This window comes from Cajanus cajan, chromosome 2, assembly GCF_000230855.2.
Source record: "Cajanus cajan strain Asha chromosome 2, NIPB_CcT2T_4, whole genome shotgun sequence".
NCBI lineage: Eukaryota > Viridiplantae > Streptophyta > Magnoliopsida > Fabales > Fabaceae > Cajanus > Cajanus cajan.
The window spans coordinates 47,206,352-47,221,709 of NC_138518.1; the positions used below are offsets into that span (position 1 = coordinate 47,206,352).

At 34.2% G+C, this 15,358-nt stretch overlaps 1 long non-coding RNA gene across 2 annotated transcripts; it reads left to right on the top strand.

The window, feature by feature from the left end:
* Nucleotides 1-7,204: 7,204 nt before the first annotated feature.
* On the top strand, nt 7,205-9,728 carry LOC109811688 (uncharacterized). 2 transcript variants are annotated; one of them, XR_014431498.1, is made up of 3 exons: nt 7,205-7,792; nt 8,259-8,631; nt 9,425-9,728. It is a non-coding gene; the product is annotated as an uncharacterized LOC109811688 (long non-coding RNA). The 2 variants fall into 2 exon arrangements; XR_002240859.3 differs by having other exon boundaries at nt 9,453-9,728.
* Nucleotides 9,729-15,358: the final 5,630 nt, after the last annotated feature.

Here is a 15,358-nt window from a genome sequence, read left to right on the forward strand (position 1 = left end):
TTGACCTGATTTGTTGCTTTTAAGTCAATGAGACATAGTCCTTGGTACAGATTGGTTATCTTTCAATCATGTCCTATTGAATTGCCTTGATAAAAGTAAGAGTGTAGAATTGTGACTGTCAACCAAGTTAAGCTTCCTTTAAATAAATAATCAACTGTACATCATATCTTCTTCTTTGCAACTTGGGAATACAAGTGAGCTAAGTGACATCCCTTTAGTTAGAGAAATCCTAAGTGTTTTCCTTAAGAACTTGCCTAGTTTACCATTAGGGCAAAGAATAAAGTTTTCTATAAGTGGCCCTAGAATACCCCTTGAGTGAAAGATTAGGTTTAAGAGATATTTTGAAATTAATTAATTATTTAATTATAATAAATGAGTCGTTAATTGTAGTTAAAATTGTTTTTACTGATGGGTTAAACGCAAGTTATGATTTTTGTATTCTATATATATAGATTAGTAAGGGTGTGTTTGAATATGCATTGGTGTAATTAATTTTGAATCAATGTGAATTTGTAAAATTGATTTTGAATAAATGTGATTCAAAATTAAATAACGTGATTTATGTTTGGATGATATAAAATATGGATGTGATTCTCATAATAAATGTTGTTTGGAAACTTGTTATCAAAATTGGTTTTGAGTGTGTAATTACTAAAATGGGTATACATATATCCTTATATTATTTTCATATAGACATCTTTTGTTTAAAATAATAAAACGAAGTCTAATATATTTGAAAAAGAAGCAAGATTCACTGTTAATGTTGAAAGTAACTTTAACTTTAATAAAATTTGCAATATGATAAGGATATGAAGAAACTATATCCATAAGTGGCAAAAAAAAAAATTGAAACATAAATGTAACCAATTTGAAGTTTTTTTTAGCTTCATAAATGCACCTGGATGGTGGTTGCTTACTAACCTATAAAGTTTCATAAATATGTTTGCAATACTAATACAATAAAATAAATATAATTAAATACATGTATGTTTGATTTTAATAAGAAGCAACAACTAAAATGTACAAATAAAAGAGATAAATTATAATATACAACATTCCTCTCTAGAATTTCATCAAACACCTTATGTGTCAGCCTAGGTTCTCCACAACATAGCCAAACAATACAATGACACGATTCAGACCCACCAAAATTATCTTGTGTGTATCAACGTGAAACTAAATGAGCTCTAAGACAAGGGTTGCCTCTCATAATTAACATACACTCTTGTGATATAAAAAGAAGGGAGAATCGAAGGCAACCAAAGACAATCTCAGATATTTACATATGGATTTTGACAATCATTGAGACAAACGGGAATGAGAACCTTGCTTTGGGGTATGTGTTATTTCTGAGGTGGTGGGATTGACCCCTAATCTTCTCTTGTTTGTGTATGATGGATGAGGGAATCCTAAGGATGGAATAAACTAAATGAATAAGAGTAATGAATATAAATAGGCGAAATTAATGTTTGACTCGAGTAATTGATGTCATAATAAAGTAGTTTTAGCCTTTAATTTTTGCTTTTATTGATTGGATTAGAAGAAGTGAGTTTGGGTGTTAGTTGTGCTTTGTTTTAAAAATGTTGGTATGAACATACCTTGATATTTATGTGATTTTTCTATGTGATTAACCAAATTGAGTTCCGATTATTGGGTTAGAAAGTAGAAATTTGGGACTATAGTTTAGACTCAAGAATCACATAAAAATGTTAATGAATGATTATTATGCAAGTTAAAAGATAAACCTCATGTTTTATGTGTGACGTGTAAGCCTTCTTATGAGACTTAAATGGCTGAATTATGTTTTGTACAATCTTCATGATAGTTTTAACTCTAGATGTTAGTTTTTCAATGTCATTGGAATCACCCAAAAATGATGTCTAGAACTCAAGTTACGACCAATTTAGTAAGTGGAGGTCAAGGTTAGAATTAAGCTAAAACGTTTCACATTTGTAATTTTTAATAATTGTAGACGGCATAATTAACTCTTTAGCTCAACATAGAAGTTGTAGATAATTTGTCTTATATTTATAAAAATAATTAAGATCAACTTGATAGCATATATATAGCTCTAAATATCATGTTTGATCTAATGAATGGTTTTATCCTTTAAGTTTTTTTTATTCTAATTGAGGTATTTTAATGGCGTGGCTTAGGATCATGGTTCATAGTATTAATAATGATACGAGAATGATTATGTGATGAGTTAAGTAAATAGGTTAAGACTTGATCTTTCAAGACTTGCTAATTAAGGTATACATGATGTGCTTGTGTGTGTGATAATAATGTAGCGTGTTGTGTGTGGACCATATGATGGTCATATGGTGTAAATTTTAAGTCTAATATAATGGTGTAAAGGTCTAGACAAAACTTCCTAGCCAAGATGTGATTGTTATGACATTTTAATTCATCATGTGATGAATATGCTTGATATGAATATATATCGAGTCTTGTATGACATGAATCATTTTCATGATGTGTTTTTGTGATGCGTACAATATGAAATATATTGTCAGGGAAAAGTCCCCTTGTGTAAAAACTCGAGGATTCATAATCTTGGGAATAACTAAAATTGAGAGCCTTAATTTCATCCATTGTGTGTGCATGGGGTGAAACTTGGTCAACATAGCTATCTCGACGCGCCACTAGTATATCTTCTCCTAGTATAGAGTGTTGTGATGGTTGTGACCCAACATGTCCTCTTAGGCTACTCAACCTTAGGGTCATGATAAGTGACTTTACTAGCGCAAAATACATATAGTTTAGGAACTTGATGAATGATGAGATGTGTTGTATAAACCTTGTTATATCTTGAGGTTAATTGTAAATGTATTTATTTTGTTTAGATATATCTTGATTAATTATGACTTGCAAATACAATAAATGTCATGATGGAAACTTGCTTTGGAATCAGATTGATGTTGATTCCTCTTCAAGTTTCTCCTTAGACCTTTGACTCCTTGATTCTTCTCAAGCTTTTCCAAAGCTTCCGATGGAGGAGAAGCTTTGGATTTCACTAAGGTTTGGTGAAGAACACTCTTCAAGAGGCACCACTCCTTGGAAGAGATAAACCACTTCAATCCCCACCACACTCTTGTTTGAGAGGATAAGAGAATTGGATAAATATGAAAGAGGTTGGAGACTTTAGAAGAGAGAATTTCTGAACAATTTTGGAATTCACTCAATATATGATCAAAAAGTGATTATAAAGGTAAGAAAAAGGTTTAGATAGAGTGGGGAAACTTGTGGTGCAAGCTAGGCTAACTATGGTTCAAGAGAACCATGGTTAGCTTTGACCGGACTAGTTGGTTTAGGAGGCTTGTGGAGCAAGCTTCTAACATAGAAGCTTGGGAAGCAAGCTAAGTTAGAAGCTTGTAGCACAAGCTTCCCAAGTGTGCAAAGCAAGCCAAGAAATTCGGCCAAAGAAACTAGGCTAGGCGGCCAAGACTTTAATTTCCATATTTAATCGAATCCAAAAACTTGGAGTTGGTTTAGTTAGGTTCACTGAATGATGGTGAGACTTAGATAAATCAATACCATGGAAAATATGGAGGAAAATGAGCCCAATATGTAAAATTTGGCCTATGCCCAATTCTGGCCCAATTACTAGTTGTACCTACACACCTTGCTATTTGTCACCCCATTTCTACTACTAAAACTATGAAAATGAATGATCCTTAATACAAGGTCAAATGGAGAAAAAGTGTCCAAGTAACAAACCCTAAAATCCTAAAGGTTAACCTATAATAAAAGAAAGAAAGTGCCTCACAAATACAAAGACAAAATACACCTATACAAATAACTACTATGTACAAGTATCTTTCAAGGTATATACAATGGAAACTAAGGGACTAAAAAGAGGAATCATACTCAATGCTCATGAAGAGCATAGGTCTAATAAGCATCTCCTCTATAAAAGCCTCGTCTAGCCTCCTAACCATGGACCTAGTTGAAGGCCCAATGGTCTTTAAGTGTGAGCCTCCTTGGATCAACCTTCACCCTTCTTGGTCTTACCTCTTCCAAAGGGATCCTTGGGGATTATATTTCCTCATACCCTCCCCCTTCGAAAGGATTTTTCCTCAAATCCAGTGGTCCTTCTACCAGGATAACATCACCTACAAAAACAAGAAACAAAGCATTATGAATGATATATTCATATAATACATGTGGAAAGTGCACCATATGAGGAATTCCTTCTAAAGTCCTAACAAGGGTCCTTAGACTAGGAAGGATGGGTTCTCTAAAAATAAGAATAGGATCCTCGCTATAGTGTAAAACTAAATCCTAAAATGGTCAAAGTACTAAAACTATAATAAACTAATGAAGTACTCCTACATACTAAGGTATCTTGCCTGAAGTACCCTATGTAGTAACCTAGCAGCCTACAAGAAAACAAAGTGAATATAATATCGAAACTACCTAGACAACCCTTGATCATATTATTTGTTAGATACAACATTGAAGAGGGTGTAAAGATTTTAAAAGAGTCATATAATCTAATTTGGTCTTGAAGGGAAGTAGTCAAGTTAAGTTCAAAGAAGTTTGAACTTCCCTTAAGATCAAAAATAGAAAATATTACACCATGAAATGTATTTAATAAGCAATATAAACCAAAGGTTGGGTGTTTTATTAGAACAACTAAAGTAGAAGAAGTCCTAAATAGACAATGGCTGACTACTTTGGGCACCACCAAAGTAGTAGCATAAGAATTAGAACTAGGTGAAGTCCACTTCTTCTTCACTAGAATAAGAACTTGAGATCCTTTCTTTTAAAAAATATTTAGGTTGTGGATCTTAAGCTCTAAGTTTGAGGCAGCAGTAGAAAAAAAGCTAAAATCTTTGCGAAGAAGAAAAGTCTTTTTACAATCATTTTTAATAGAAAAGTGACTTTCCTTTATCACAATATTTTTGGAGGAGACACTATCCTCCTTACTCTTTTCCATGAGTTGTGTCTTTTTAGTATTGAGAAGGTAAGGAGGTTGTTCAACTAGAAGACATTTTTTAATAGAATTTTATTTATTGAAACTTGACTTTTAGGAACAACTTCCTTGGACGAGACACTACCTTCCAACTCTTGAACCTTCTCTTTCTCCTCCTTTTTTATATTTTTTATATTTCATAAATACTTGATCCTCCAACACTTGTGAAGGTGAAAGAGGAGTCAAGGTATGTTTCTTGCCTAGGTGGACTAGGCGAATTTTGCTTGTAACACCATCATGAATGTCCTTCCTATCATGTTGCCAAGGCCTTCCAAGTAAAATGTGGCTTGCATCCATTGCAATTACATCACATAAAATTTCATCTTTATATTTTCCAATGAAGAAATAAATATTTACTTGGTCCTTAACTTCTATAGGTCCATCCTCATTAAGTCATTGAAGTTTATAAGATTTAGGATGGGCTATAGTAGTTAGGTTAAGTTTATCAACCAACCTTTGGCTTACAAAGTTATTACAAGATCCGCTATCAACAATGAGAGAACAAGTTTTCTTAAAATTTTTGCATCTAGAATGGAAAAGGATCTCTCTTGGTGATTGGTTTTGTTCATTGGGTTGGTTGGTAAGTAACCTTTGGACAACCAATAGGTCACCACCACATGGTGCTTCCTCACTAGAACTAAGGTTAGCATCTTCTTCACTTGAGGATGATGAAGAAGATGAAGTGTTTTCCTCACTTAGGCTTTCATTGCCCCAAATGATCATGGTTTTTTTTGTGGGGCATTGGGAAGCGATATGTCCCCTTCCTAAACACTTAAAACACTTAATGGAATTAGTTCTAGGTTCATTGGAAAGTTTTTTTTTTTTTTTCCTTTTGTTTTTCTAGTGGTCTATCCTTTGATGAATAGGAGGAGTGACCCTCCTTCTTGAAGTCCTTCCTAGGGTATGAGGTAGATTCCTTCCTAAGGCTAGAATTTCTCCTAAGTTGTTGTTCTACCCTCACACAAAGTTGAATACTAGTTTATTTAGGTCTCTATAGGGTAGTAGTTTAACCTTGTCCCTAATTTATATGTTTAGACCACTTTTGAACCTTGTAATGGTGGTTCTCTCACTACTAGAAAAATAATGTTTAACATCGTTATATCTACATCGATTCTAATAAAAATGATGTAAATAAGAAAGGTGGTGACAATTTTGTAAATAAATAAAAGATGTAAACATATTTATATCAATTTTGTGGAGAAACGGTGTAGATTTGAAAAATTCTACATCGATTTTGTCACTGACCGATGTAGAAATGGAATCACAAAATTATTGTACATCGGGTTTACATCTGACCGATGTAGAAGTGAAGGCAAATTTTTGCAACATTCATTACATGCAACTAAACCCTCTTGACCAGTGATGGATCTAGAAACTTTAGATAGTGGGGACAATACTTATTCATATATTTGTAATATTAAAAAATTTATATATAATTTTTAAAAGTATAAATATATTTTATAAATATTTTTTACAAGTTTTTATATTTATAATTACGATTAAGGATGAAAATAAATTATGTTAGACTATATTATATTATAATTTAATATGTTTGAACTTAACTTTCTTTAAAAAATATATGTTCTATATATGCATATTTATCTATTATAGATATTTTTTAAATATTTGGTTAAAATTATAATTTTAAAGACCTATTTTATAATAATTTAACACTAATAAAAATATAAAAATAAATATTTTAAATTTTATAAAAATAAAGTTTAATTTATTTATGATATAAACATGTTTTTAATATGTGATATAAATTTTTAGATATTAATTTATTTTAAAACATATTTTATAATAAAAATTATAAATAGAACATAAATCTTCTAATTTTTCCAATTTTATTTTTTTAAATTAACGTATACAATTTTACAATTTTTATTATTTTAATTTTTTTTATCATCATATACAATAAATAGAAAGAATTACTATATTACATTATATATGTGAGCATTAATATATATATATATATATATATTATAATTAAACTTTTTTAAAAAATTCAATTTATTATTAAGAAATATTTTTTTTATCACGTATGAAAATTAATTTTATTCAAAAATTTAACAAATATTAAATAAATGAACAATTCTTCTAATTTATATTTTATACATATGATAATTTAAATATATATATATTATTAGAATATAATTTTTATTTTTAAAAATATATTATTTTTTTAATAAAAAAATTTGTATATGCAAAATGTACTTGCCCCACTCTCTTGTATGTAAATCCCTCTCTGCTCTTGACACAGCACGAAAAACCCCAGTTGTTAGTGTGTTCCAAATCCACAAACGGCCGGAGCTCTCCTAAAACGTGGTGGTGCTCCAAATCTACAAATGCTCTTGGAGGAGCTGTCCGAAAATGTGAGCTCAAAGTCGTAGGTTTTGCTACGGGAGAGAATGGTGGAGGCCCTATCTCTGCCACCGGTCTCCACCCTCATGGTGCGGACCTTCATCTTTGGTTGAGAGGTTTTTCAAGCGTGCTTCATCTCTTCCAGAAAATCGACGCCATCCCCTTCGGCAGCGGGGGCCTCCGAGGTTGAAGGAGGCAGTGGCAGAGGTGCCCAAGGACGGCGTCTTGAGGAAGGTGGAAATGGTGGTGTGCCAGGAGGTAGGGTTCTCGATGTGCTTGAGGAAGGCATCTTGAGGAAGCTCGTCTTGCTTGACCACTGCATGGGAGGGGGCGTATTGCAGGTGCCAGCAGACTCGCAGGTGGGAGGAAAAGGAAAAATGAAAACTTTCTTTTGTTTACAAGAGAGATATATCTTGCTGTTAGCTGCGTAATTGATTCATCAATAGACAGGTAACTCTCAGCTCCACCGAGATCCATCAAACCTAAGTTCACGGAAGAATGAAAAGAATTTTTTGACATATCATCTGAATTGCTTTCTCTTAATGATTCTACCTGTCTCTCTATAGATATTGCATCTTGGATCTCCTTTAAAACTTTTGAAATTGATGGCCGCATATGCCCATGGGGCTGAACACACATCAATGCTTTCTCTGCTATTTTCCATATTGATTGTAGGTCATAGTCATTCCGCAGCAAGGGATTGCTAATTCCTTGTATATCTCCACTCTCAATGTGTAATTTTGCCTGTCAAAACATTGATGTAGGCAAACAAAATTTAGTTGATCTAAATGTAATTTAACATAATGAGGCTGGTCTTCATGTTTACAGTTAATTGATTAAAATTTATTTCAATTATTATTTTTAAAGTAATTATTATAAAAAATACTTTTCTCATTGTGATGTTTTGTTATGACAGCATTCCTGGAGGCTTAGGACAATTTGGAGTTATAGCAAGAGCGAGAATTGCTCTTGAGCTAGCCCCTAAAAGAGTACGTTTATAGATAATTGACTAGAATTTTATCTTGTATTTCCCTCCACCAATTCATAGTGATGCCAAATCAAATTGTCATTTTTTTTTATGGTGAATTGTCATTTTGTATATCTACCACATGGCTATTGGCACAAACATACTGCACATTTCATTTAATGTTAGTGACTTGCACTAGTTTCTTGGACTGATTATTTGTACTTGACTGTGGGAGGGACACTTTCCAATGTTGGGATTAATGGCCAGAGTTTCCGTTATGGTCCTCAAATCAGCAACGTTCACGAAATGGATGTCATCACCAGTATGCACTTATAAATTTCTTAGAAGTTTCTCATACATAACGATTTTTAATTAAAATTCACATGTCATCTTGTTGGCTGCTATTTTCATCTTAGAACATGTTCAGATACAAGTCTAAAAACAGTTTGAAGAATTTCTATATGCCAAAAAAAACTCTTTATTTTATAGTAGACAAGTTGTTAATTACAAGACCTTCTAATAAATTGTATCCACACACGACTATTACTAACTAAAATTAGAAATAGTACTTGATATTGTATTTAACTTTGAGCGTTTCTATTGCTTCATTTTCTTTGAGAACGAGTTCATTGTGTTGAAACTTGAAAAAATAGAAAGGTAAATTTTCATAAGCAATATCCCACCACTTATGCACAACAATTATTGTTTCCGTTTTCTGTATTAATCTATCCACCACTTTATGCACAACAATTACTGTTTCCATTTTCTCTATTATGACATGACACGGTGTGTCGTATATGTTCTGCTAAATATTATCATATTTGAATTCTTTAATAACATGTTTTATTCATACGTAGTTAATTAGTATGGTTATTGAACTCAAACATAATAGTCTTTCTCTACAATATGGGTGAGTGATGCAAACGTTTCCATGGGATTAGAATTAGAACCAGGTCCACGGTCATAGTTTTCTATTATTGATTAACTTTATGCTGGTCTAGTCTTTTACTTTTGGTCAATTAATTCATTCATATAATTAAAAGACTGAAATGCCAACATGGAAAATGTTACATCTTATAATTAACGAAGGCATGTATCTAAATTAAAATAAATAGTTTTTGTCATCTACTTGGTGTGGTTCAGGAAAAGGAGAGTTAGTAACATGCTCTTCGCAGAAGAACTTGGAGTTATTCCACGTGGTTCTTGGAGGCTTAGGACAATTTGGAGTTATAGCAAGAGCGAGAATTGCACCAAAACTCCTTTCTTTTTTGTAACGTTTTCATGAACCTCTTTACCATAATGTTATATTTTTCAGATAATTAAGAGAGTTAATGTAATGTTTAAGGAATATTAGTGTAATATTTTTCAAATAATTAAGGAGATTATTGTAGGGATTATCATATTTGGCATTATTTTTCCTATCACCTTTGGATTTCCATTTCATTTTTATGGTTATGTTGTTGCTAGGTGTCATAAATATTTATTTGTTTCATTAAAATTTATACATAAGCATGTATATTATAATTTGTTTGTGTAGATTATTGTATTTTGTCTAATATATATATATATATATATATTCATTACAGGTAATTAGAAAGAATATAAAATTATAAATTTATGCATAAATCTACATCGGTTCTCTTGAGAACTGATGTAAATTTATGCATATATTTACATCGGTTCTCAGGAGAATCGATGTAGATTTATGTATAATCTACATCGATTTTTAAACCGATGTAAAAATGTATATATTTTCTAAGTCGCTAAGTTCTACATCGGTTTTAGAACCGATGTAGATAACTTCATAGAACCAATGTAGAATATGCATCTTGTAGTAGTGTCTCTTCTTCCCTAATACTGACCTTCATCATAAGCAACTCCATTTGTTGTCTATATTCCTCCACACTTTGGTTTCTTTATTGGAGTCTTTGGATCTTGTGCATTAACTCCCTTTCATAATAAGGAGGAATGTGCCTTCTCCTTAAGGTACTTCTAAGCTCATTCCAATATTGAATTGGAGGCTTATGATGAGTTCTTCTTTCCCTTTCAAGGAAAGTCCACCAATACATGGCATACCCTTGAATGCTTAGGGTAGCCATGGGAACTCTTCTCTCTTCACTTGCATTGTGGCAAGTGAAGAGTTGTTCCACCTTCATCTTCCAAATAATCATCTACATTATCCTTACCATGGAAGGGAGGAAGTTCAACTCTAGGTTCTCTTAGAGATCTTGATTCATGCCTAGGCCTATGTTGCCTAAAGTGTCTTTGATAGTAGCCATCATCATGGTGACCACTATAAAACCCTTCACTTGAAGATGAGTGAGTGTGTGAGTGATGGCTCTTAGGCCGTGAAACCATTTCAACATGTTTGCCTCTAGAAGGCTAAGAAGGCCTGATGAGGTTCCACTTGGAAATCCTCAAGAGTCCTTCAATGCTCCTCGGTTCCTTGGAAGAATGTCAAGGAATGGCAGCTCCAAGAAGCACCAATGTGACCTTAACTTACCTCTAGCTAAGTCCGGAAGAAGGAAGAGTTTCCTAGCTCTACAAGGAGAAGATCTCAAGTAGGGTAGAGATAGGAAAAGAGACTTTCGGAGGAGAGGTTTCTATAGAGAGAAAACTCATCAATATAATTTCCAAAAGTATCATACAAGTCTCGGCCATAGTGATTTATAGGATAAAATTAGGTTAAGGTGACCTTGGGTTAGTCTAAGGTTAAGTGGAACCAAGGTAAGGTTCACTTAACCTTAGGCGCCCAAAATTTGAATTCAAAATTCAAATTTTGGTGCCAAAACCCGGATCACCCATGTGCTAGCTCATTTGGTATGTAATTAAGAAGCCATTTGAGTTGCATTTCGGATCACACCATGTGCATATGTTGCACATGGCCGAAATGCACACCAAATGTGCTTCTAATTACATGCTAATGTAACTTCACATGTAACCTAAATAACCCTAAATTCACATGACCTCTAAATGTATATCCTACACTACATGGCCGGAAATACAAGGCCCAAAGAAAGTACAAGGCTCTAAGGCCCAAATCCTATACTACCCTATACTACTTAGGCTTGAGTCAAAGCCCAACAAAACAGAGTAATGGGCTTCTCTTGGGCTTGGGCCCACTCTTCATGAATCCTCCTTGCCATAGCCCTAGTAGTTGAGCCCTTAGCCCATGGGCCTCCTCCATCATCCCCTCCCTCTTGAAGAGGATTTGTCCTCAAATCCAAAGCTTCCTCCTCTTGGGTAGCTAGTCCTGTAAACAAAGAGAGATCAGAAACATTGAAGCTAGAACTAACACCATACTCAGAAGGGAGATCTAGGACATAGGCATTATTATTAATTTTCTTAAGGATTTGGAAAGGGCCATCCCCTCGAGGACTAAGTTTTGACTTTCTTTGGGAAGGAAACCTATCCTTCCTAAGGTGTAGCCAAATCCAGTCACCTTCCTTGAAGATAACTTCTTTCCTACCCTTATTATTATATTTTTGATATTTTTTTGTTTGGAATTGAATATGATCTCTAACCCTCTCATGTAATTTCTTGACAAACTCAGCCCTAGATGTGCCTTCTTTATGAATAAAGGAAGTAACATCTGGTAGGGGTAATAAATCTAATGGAGTAAGAGGATTAAAGCCATAAACAATCTCAGAAGGAGACATGTTAGTGGTCTTGTGAACCACTCTATTATAGGCAAACTCCACATGAGGGAGATAGTCATCCCATGACTTTTTATTACCTTTGAGGATTGCCCTCAACATAGTCCCTAGAGATCTATTTACTACCTCAGTTTGCCCATCAGTTTGGGGATGACATGTGGTAGAAAATAGAAGTTTAGTTCCTAACCTTGCCCAAAGTGTTTTCCAAAAGTGGCTTAGGAACTTAACATCTCTATCTGAGACTATAGTTTTAGGTAACCCATGTAGTCTCACAATTTCTTGAAAGAATAATTTAGCTATGTGACTTGCATCATCCACTTTGTGGCATGGAATAAAGTGTGCCATTTTGCTAAAACGGTCCACTACCACAAATATGGAATCCTTTCCTCTTTGGGTTCTAGGCAAGCCAAGGATAAAATCCATAGAAATGTCTACCCAAGGAGAAGAGGATATGGGCAAGGGGGTGTATAGCCCATGAGGTTTGGTGGTAGACTTTGCTTGTAAACAAGCAATGCAACTACTACAAAACCTTTGGACATCTCTTTTCATATGAGGCCAAAAGAATTTCTCTCTCAAAAGTGAAAGAGTCTTCTCAATTCCAAAATGCCCCATGAGCCCACCCTCATGGCTCTCCCTAACCAAGAGTTTCCTAATAGATCCTTGGGGTATACAAAGTTTGTTTTCTTTAAAAAGAAACCCCTCAGAAATATAGTAACCTTGGTAAGGTTTTTGAATACATAAGGAATAAAAGTTAGCAAAATCAAGGTCTTTCTCATACAACTCCTTGATGTCATTAAACCCTAGTATTTGAGAACCTAAGGTGTTCAATAAAACATGTCTTCTTGACAAAGCATCAGCTACTACATTTGTAGAGCCCTTTTTATATTTGATGACATAAGGAAATTGCTCAAGGTACTCAACCCATTTTGCATGCCTCTTATTTAATTTATGTTGACCCTTCAAATATTTAAGTGATTCATGATCACTATGGATGACAAATTCCTTGGTCACAAGGTAATGTTCCCAAGTTTGAAGGGCACGAACCAAGGCATATAACTCCTTGTCATAGGTAGGGTAGTTCAAGGCAGCCCCATGAAGTTTTTCACTGAAATAAGCTATGGGATGGCCACCTTGTAACAACACAGCTCCTATGTCAATTCCTGAAGCATCACATTCTAGCTCAAAAGTTTTAGAAAAATCCGGCAAAGCTAGAACAGGTGCTTGAGTGAGTTTATGCTTTAGTTCTTGAAAGGCTAAGTTATGTTTCTCTTTCCACTCAAAGACCACATCCTTCTTCACCAACTCATTGAGAGGTGAAGCTAATGTAGAGAAGTTAAGGAACAAATCTTCTATAAAAGCTTGCCAAACCATGGAAGCTCCTAACTTCACTAACATTAGTAGGAATAGGCCATTCTTGGATGGCTTTGATTTTCTCGGGATCCACATGAACCCCATTTTTGCTTACCACAAACCCTAAAAAAATAACATTATCCACACAAAAAGTGCACTTGTCTACATTGGCAAACAAGTGATTTTCTCTAAGAACAAGAAAAACTTGCCTTAGGTGATCCACATGATCACTTAGGCTTTTGCTATAAATTAGAATATCATCAAAATAAATAACTACAAACCTACCAATGCAATCCCTAAGGGTATGATTCATCAACCTCATGAATGTGCTAGGTACATTAGTAAGCCCAAAAGGCATTACTAACCATTCATATAGACCAAACTTAGTCTTAAAAGCGGTTTTCCACTCATCACCTTCTTTTATTCTAATTTGGTGATACCCACTCTTAAGATCTACTTTGGAAAATATGGATGACCCATGCAATTCATCAAGCATGTCATCAAGCCTAGGAATTGGGTGCCTATATTTTATGGTGATGTTGTTGATGGCTCTACAGTCACAACACATCCTCCATTTTCCATCTTTTTTTGGCACCAAGATGATAGGCACAACACAAGGACTTAGACTCTTTTGAATCCAGCCCTTCTCCAACAACTCGTGTACTTGCTTCTCTATCTCTTTGGTCTCTTGTGGATTAGTCCTATAGGCGGGTCTATTTGGAAGATTAGCCCCAGGCACAAGATCTATTTGATGCTCTATTCCCCTAAAAGGTGGAAGTCCAATTGGGCCTTCCTTGGGAAATATATCATCAAATTCCTTTAAAAGATTTTTCACCTCAAGAGGTAGAGAAGTTTCCAAAGAAGATGTGGCAGTGCAAGTTAGTGTTCCTCTACACATGAGGATATGAGAAGATGGTTCAAGAAAGAGAGAGGTTTTATGTAAAGGTTTTGAATTAAAAGTCTCTCCTTGAACTATCTCTAGAGAGGGAACACTAGGCTCTCTAGGATCCTCTTTTTCCCTAATTTTTAGAGGGTTTTTTTTTTCAACTTTTTTTTGTTTTTCTTTTTCTTGTTCACGTTTGGCCTTCATTTGTGCTTGATCTTCCATTACTTGTGAAAGTAATAGAGGATGAAGCACAAACTTCTTACCCTTGTGAGTGAAAGTTATTTTATTAGTTAGGCCATCATGATGAGTTTGTTTATCAAATTGCCATGGCCTACCTAATAAAATATGACAAGCTTCCATGGGAACTACATCACATTTAACTTTATCTTTATAGTTCCCAATAGAAAACTCTACGTCTACTTGTTGATTGACTACCATATCCCCATCATCATTAAGCCAATGAAGTTGATAAGGTTTTGGGTGGGGTGTGGTAATCAAGCCCAACTTCTCAACCATCCTAGTGCTACAACAATTGCACCAAGATCCACTATCCACTATGAGAGAGAACAAGCTTTGTTGGAAATATTGCATCTTGTATGAAAAATATTCTCTCTTTGGGATTGTGTATCACTAGGTTGGTTATTGAGGACCCTTCTCATCATAAGAAGTTCCCCATTGTAAGGGTAAGTGACCTCACATGATTCTCCCTCACTTGCTTCTTCTTCATCCTCACTTGAAGATGAAGAAGTAGTAGCTTCATCATGGCTACTATAAATGTCTTGACCCCTTAAAATCATCACTTTCTTATTAGGGCATTGAGAAGCAATGTGGCCTCTCCCAAGACACTTAAAGCACTTTATATCACTAGACTTGATGCTAGTGTGTGAGGTGTTTATTTTTTTTTTATCTTTTTCTTTACCTTTGTCTAGATTTTTGGAGGGAAAAGTAGTCTTCTTTTCAAAATTATTTTCTTTGCCCTCCCTCTTGTAGTTATCCTTAGAAAAAGAAGATGAGTATGAGCTTGTTTTAAAACCTTTTCTTAAATTTTGTTGTTCAACCTTAATGCAAAGTTGAACCAAATCATCCAAATTCCTATAAGGGAGAAGCTTAACCTTATCTCTTATTTCAAAAGATAAACCACTCAAAAATCTAGCAAT